The 6,638-nt window shown below is 37.8% G+C and overlaps 1 long non-coding RNA gene across 3 annotated transcripts in view; it reads right to left on the reverse strand.

Moving 5' to 3' along the window:
• The window catches only part of LOC135241227 (uncharacterized), a 61,088-nt gene extending 54,683 nt beyond the window's left edge, over positions 1–6,405 (reverse strand). For 2 of the 3 annotated variants that reach the window (XR_010325951.1, XR_010325949.1), the window contains exons 1-2: positions 6,359–6,405; positions 1,025–1,049 (exon numbers count right to left, since the gene is read on the reverse strand). This is a non-coding gene — a long non-coding RNA (uncharacterized LOC135241227). The remainder of the gene's footprint in view (positions 1–1,024; positions 1,050–6,358) is intronic. The other variant, XR_010325950.1, reaches the window with a different exon arrangement.
• Positions 6,406–6,638: the final 233 nt, after the last annotated feature.

Consider the following 6,638-nt stretch of genomic DNA (forward strand, 5'->3'; position numbering starts at 1 on the left):
AATGTAATAATTTTAAAGGAAAGCAATCAATGGCGTAGATTTGAAAAATCAACAATCAGGGAGAAGGAACTTTAGACCAACTTCATCAGTCAATGATATAAATGCTGTATACCAGATGGGGAGGTTATTGGGTGTATTTGCTCAATGATGCTGAAATCATTCAGGCTTGTTAAAGCTAATTAAAAGTTTCAGATTGACTGGGCTTCATCTGAAAGTAAAGTTCATGGTATGCACCACGTAGGAATTGAGAGAGACGGTGGCTTGAAATGAATGCAAAAGGAGGAGGGGGGAACGCAAAATTAAACCGATGAATAATTTAACTCCCGTTCATCTTTCAGACTCGTTAATGATTAAAATATCCAAGTCACCCAACTCCACATAAACAGTTTCCAAGAACATTAAATCAAAGATGTCTTTGAAAGTTTTCTTCACCTTTTTTTTCTTCTTTTTGCATTATTGCTTGTACTAAGTTTTCCAACGGCTTTCAGAACTTTTCCTCCAGCAGAATCATACCAAAAGGTTGGAATTACATCCTGTGGCTCAATATTAGAGCTTCACAATGGTGTTGGCTCAAAGATAAAGGGAAAATTATGCGCTGAAGAGGGCTTTATATCATTCAAAATCTTCCCCAGTATTTATGATAACACCCCTCTGACCTGTTAGCATTAGCTGCACTGCACTGCACAGCACTTTGTGTACCAGGCACCCCTTCAGGGAATTGGCATGAGCAGAGCACAAATATTTACTGATGTCATCTGGCCACCAAATCTAATACAGTAATGCTTTCACTCGGTTTTCCATGCCAGCTATGGAAACGATCCATGTCTGGCTTTCTCTCACTCCTTTGCCCTCTCCTTCTCTCAAAGTCTGAGCAACCAGAAGCCCGATACCACACTACAAATCGACAACCAATAAGCTTATAAATAGGATGAGCAATATGCAACATAGGCATGGGTGAACATAGACATGGTTCCATAAAAGCGCAGTGTGTTAAAATACTTTGATGGTTTCCAGGTTTACTCACCCTTGCTAGCTTTCCTTAATTCCTTCTGAACACATCACAAGGAAACATCAAAGGGACGGAGGAAAGGTCACAAGGAAAAAAGAACAGAGGAGAGTTTCCGTATGAATTTCAACATCCTCATTCATTCCAGTGCAATTTTGTAGCAACATCTATCAACAGTGACATTGCAAATCCCCAGCATGCATGTTCTCTAATTCCCTAATATTTTGACTTTAATTATAAATAGTGCTTTGTACCAATTCTAATATGTATGTCATATTAAATTACATTATTTAACAGAATTTACAAGTTACATTTTGTTAAATATTATTTGTCCTATTTTATTGAGATACTTATTTCCTATATTTGCTATTATCTTTCTGTTTCTACAAGCTATTTGTTGTTAACATACTGATACTTTTGTACAGTATGACCATTTGTGACTTGTTATTGGGATTTATATTTTGCCCATTTTAATTTGTGGGACACTTAAATCTACTCATCAATTTTTGAACAAAGTGTCAATTTTGGGGTTTTTTCCCATTGGAAGTTGGTAGTTTATTCCCACTTCCTGAGAACTGACAGATTGGCCAGCTGTGAGACAATTTCAGCATGCATGCATCAACCCTTACAAAGGTTCATACAGAGAAGTGAAAAGAGATAAATCAGGTAGTGTTGGACCAGGCTATGTGATTTTAAACCTGGGAAAATGCATGACATGCATTACATTAAATATATTAAATATAATAAATGTATATGCTGATATGTCCACATACACACATACACACGCGCGCGCATACGCGCAAGCACGCACGCACGCACACACACACACACACAAAGATACATGTAACATTTGTCTTCTGATACAACCTACCCTGAAGCAAGAACTGTCAGGTGACCTCTAAGTCAGCATTAATTGGCACTAACGCATCTGAAAAGAAGGTTTCTGGTCATGTGACCTCTGAGTCAGCTTTAATTGGCTCTATCTTATCTGAAAATTAAGGTCTCTATTCCAAGCCTCTGTCTGTGATGCATTCATTTATAAACCACATTCTCAGGGTTTTTGCAAGGTTATTATAGTTTTGTCTTTTCCATTACTTTTTTTATTTTACATTATTTTTGAATTTCATTTCAATTCAGTTTCGTTTTCAGTTTAGCTTTTTACATTTTTTAAGCTTATCATAACCTTTATTGGATTTTTATTTTGGAGACCCATGCCATTCAGTTTTAGTTTTAATTTTAGATTTAGATTGAGGGGAAGACTGTATTTTTCAGTTAAAGTGCTGTAAGATTCAGACACCTATACAGAAACAGTGTGGAAACATCAACAGCAAATAACTTAAACACATCAGTTTTACAGCATGTATACAGTATATTCATTTGCTCAAATGAATAATTATAAGAACCTCAGTTTAAAACCGAGGTATGCTTAAGTACAGGTAAGACACATCTTATCACCCACAAATGGCTAGGTTATTAGCTTCTAACTGTCAAGTCATTTTATGTAGCCTACCTAAAAAAAATATTTTGCAGACTGTCAAAAAAGGGCTCTCAAAATAAAAGGTACAGTACACTGTCAATAATGTACTCAAAGTAATACCAGGCAGATCTCTTTTTTGGCCCCATACTTGTATGCGCCTCTGCCATGATACTTATCAATGTTTCATCGCTTTTTTGTCAAAATTTGAAAATGCCTTACAGGAATGTAGCATTCACCACAGCGCACGGAGTCAACAGAAAGCATTTTCTTATTTTCACTTTGTTGCAGACGAGTGTGCACAGGTAAGGAACTGCGCTGTAAACCCAAGGTGAGTCGAATCGAGGACACTCCGTTTATCCCTGAGCTATACTTAACTGCATTGCTCAGATATCAGCTGATATGGAACAGTAAGCTATTAAATTTTGTCTTGATAAGAGCGTCTTATGCCTTTGTATGTTTGAAAAAAGAATTTGATAAAAAATAATGTTCGTTTTTATTTAATTCTAGTTTCACGTTAATTTTAGTTCATTGGACAGGCTTGTTTCTCATTTTTGTTTATATGAATACATTTTTGAATGGCTTGTTTTCATTTAATGCAACAGCTCTGCTATAGGCCTACATACAATAATGCGCACACAAATTAGATGATCAAAAACGAGGAGAATTATTTGCACTAAAATTAATAAAGACATTTTTTCTCCAACAATGCAAAAAAATATATATATTGTGAGAACTGAAGTTAAACACAGAAAGGCATGAATGCAAGGTGGGAATTTTTCTGAAAAATCCACCCACCTTGTATATTTAACTTTAAGGGCCTTCATCAACGATGAGATAGCAGTAAAATGTACTACACCGGCTATCAGGCAGCAGTCTTTTGGTACTTCGGTTTTTTGCTCACAATATTGATATTTTCAAAGGTCATTTGTAGAGTGTAATCATGTGAGATATTTCTCAATGTTCAATTGGATTCATTTGAATACAACAGAGTTCTGTGGGAATATGTCATTTCAGGTCCTGAAAAATTAGACAGTCGTATGCCAGGTAGTGGTATGCCTGAAAATAAATTAGTCAGTATAAATCCCAATCTAAAGCTTGGTTAAATGCTCTTTAATATATTGTCCACTGGCAGAGCACAAACAGTTATTTACAAATAAAACTATTTCAAAGTTAAAACATTTAGAAGATTGCAGAATATTTTAGAATGAGCTACACATGTTGGCTTTATTGTATTCATTAAATGCTGTGATGGTGTCATGGATGGCTTTCCATTAAAAATCTTTTCTAAAAGTTTTTTTTCTTTTTTGTCTCATGCCTGAAGTTAGGCTAAATATCAATAGACATGGGTACACATTTGATGGGATGGTTATACAGCCATGGTTTACTTCAAGAGACAGTTTATACTGTCATAAAACAGTCCATTAAAATTTTTCAAAATAGTTTATAAGAATAAGCCCAACAGGCAACAAAGATACAACCCATCACAAAATTTTGTTAGAACGTCTTTAAAACTTAATTCATGAAAATATATAAGTTTATGTATACGTTCACATATGATGTACTTCAACAGCCCATATACCCACTGCTTATTTCAAGTGTCCTAATCAGCTTCTAAAATATATGATCTTTAATCAATCATAAGTGCCATCTGATCGGATTTACAACAGTAGAAACAAACCCCTAAAATATAAATATGACTCGGGAGGCCAGTGCATGGACCCATTCAGCTGTGAAGGCCAGGGAATCGTATTTCAGAGGCTGTGTAACCTTGGTTTGTTTAACAAGCATCCTTGTTAGCATGTATGAAAAGGCCCTTTCCATTGAAGGACTGTAAGAAAATAAAAAGCCCCTCTGACATGTACAAACACAGGTAAAGAGAGCTCCTGTGACAGCTGCCACTGTGGTGCATTGTGGGGCTGAATAGAACTGTCAGGAAGCGTAGGAGTCCCTGTGCACGTTGCGACCTGACGTGTCCACATTCCCTTAAATATAAATGTGGGGTGGGGAGGGGGACACACCTGTCACCTGTCTTAGTGGTGACCTTAGTGGTGACAGGTGTGTTGTTCAATGAGGTTTGAGGCGGTTCTGATGAGGTATAAACATTCCCACCCCCACTACCACCGCCAAATCCTGTTTTGTTGAATCTTAAAGCTGTAACAAGCTGAAGAGGGAGAGTCAGCAGAGAAAGAAATACAGAGTGAGAGCAAGAGAGACAGGGAGAGACACAATGAGAACTTTGTTGCTCACATGAAGAATGTCTCCAACAGAGCAACCTCACTCCCTACCTCATCTCTGTCCCCCTTAGTAACCATTAGCAGGTGAATGGAATCAGCTTCACCTTTCCTATCAAAGCCTTCTCCACCTGTCACTCAGGAGTGCTAGCGCAGGGTGAGCGGTTGCAGAGGGGGTGCAGGTGGAGGGGGTGTTGGCAGGGAAACCGAGCTGTCACTGGCTCATCGGGGTCCCCGAACGGATAACAAGCAGCAAGGCGGCCAATTATCACCGCAAAAATAAGCCCTGATAGGAGTCTTGCACTTTCTTCATCTGAAGAGACCGCGGCGGGGGGGCATAACTCTTTCCGGCTTCCCCATCCCACGCAGCCCAGACCCAGATGGTCATGTCTCGCATTTTTCGGGCGATAAAACTAGCGAGACATTTTGTAGAGGTGGGGGGAAATAAGCTTCTTTTTTTTTTTTTTTTAAATGCCACCCCACACACCACTGAGCTGGGGAACTCCAAATTAAATAGGGGTGGGGCAGACGAGATTCCTATGCACTGCAGACTGACAAAGGCAAAATTAGCATCATGCATCATTCACATTTGCATGGCATTTAGCTGACGGTCGCATCAAGAGCAACTTACAATTAGTGCATGAAGAAACTACGGCGATAATTTACAAACACTACTGCAGTGTGGGGTGGCTCGCCATCGCTAATCGCGGATCAGTCATAGACTGAGTTCTTTAACGCTGGACTCCGTACCCTCCTCAAAAGATCGGGTCATCACAATCACGGGATCACAAAGACCAGGGTCTCCTCCAAAGACCAGGGTCTCCAAAAAGATTGGGGTCCCCAAAAGACCTGACCTGTATTACGAAACAGGGCTTGTTGTATACAACATAATAATAGGGTAATAACAGTATAGGCCCTTAATCTGTTATACCGTAGTTCTATAGTCTAATTCAATCATTTCAAGTATCAACTCAAAATATCATCTCTTTTAACACTACAGTATAATATTCAACTGTAAAATGAATTGGCAGTTCATTTTAACACAAGAAATAAAACTGAATAACATTATAGCTTATGTACTATAACTGGAATAAGTGGTTAAACTCAGTTAGCTTATTCAGCTATATTAAGAGTTTCAACTCAACTTTATATTATCACAGAAGTTAGTCACCATCATGAAACGTTTAGGTTTCAACCAAATAAATGCGGTACTGACTATTTTTAATGTGGCGTTCGCTTAGCATAACTTTAACTTTTTAATTAAAAAACCATGAACAACGGCTCTGTTAATTCAACGCATTGATTGAATGGTAAACATAACAAAGGGTCTGATGAATACATGTACCAATATTTTTACAGTAGCAGCTCAAATCAACAACTTCATTTACCTAGTTCATGAATTGAGCATGAATTTAAAGTAGCGCCGCCAACCGGGGCTAGCCTCTTTCAAATTAAAGAGTAAACATGTTAGCAAGCTAAAAGCGAACTCACTCAAGAACAAAAGAATGTATAAATTGGACTACATGCACAGTCCCAGTAGCTCAACTGTGGGCATAAACCATCCTATAATTAATCTGATAAGTTTTAGTCATTTATATCATGTTGTGACCAAATTACGAACTTATACGTGCACGATCTACTCACGGAATGTTTGTTGCATTTGTGGTCACACTGCTCTGCTGATTACGTAGTGCACGTATGCAAGGAGTGTCACTCAAAATCAATTAAAGGTGGGACTTCCTTATTTTTCACTTCTGATAGGCTAGGAGAGGGTTAAATTGACTTCACTCTTTTTTTAACTAAAAAAATATTAGTTACCTATATTTTCTACCGGGCTACATATGCTTTTAATCATATGGTCTTCAGCTACTCCAGAAAATCACTACTATAGCAAGATATATGTAAATCTATAATAAAATCAATG

This window comes from Anguilla rostrata, chromosome 15, assembly GCF_018555375.3.
Source record: "Anguilla rostrata isolate EN2019 chromosome 15, ASM1855537v3, whole genome shotgun sequence".
Lineage (NCBI taxonomy): Eukaryota > Metazoa > Chordata > Actinopteri > Anguilliformes > Anguillidae > Anguilla > Anguilla rostrata.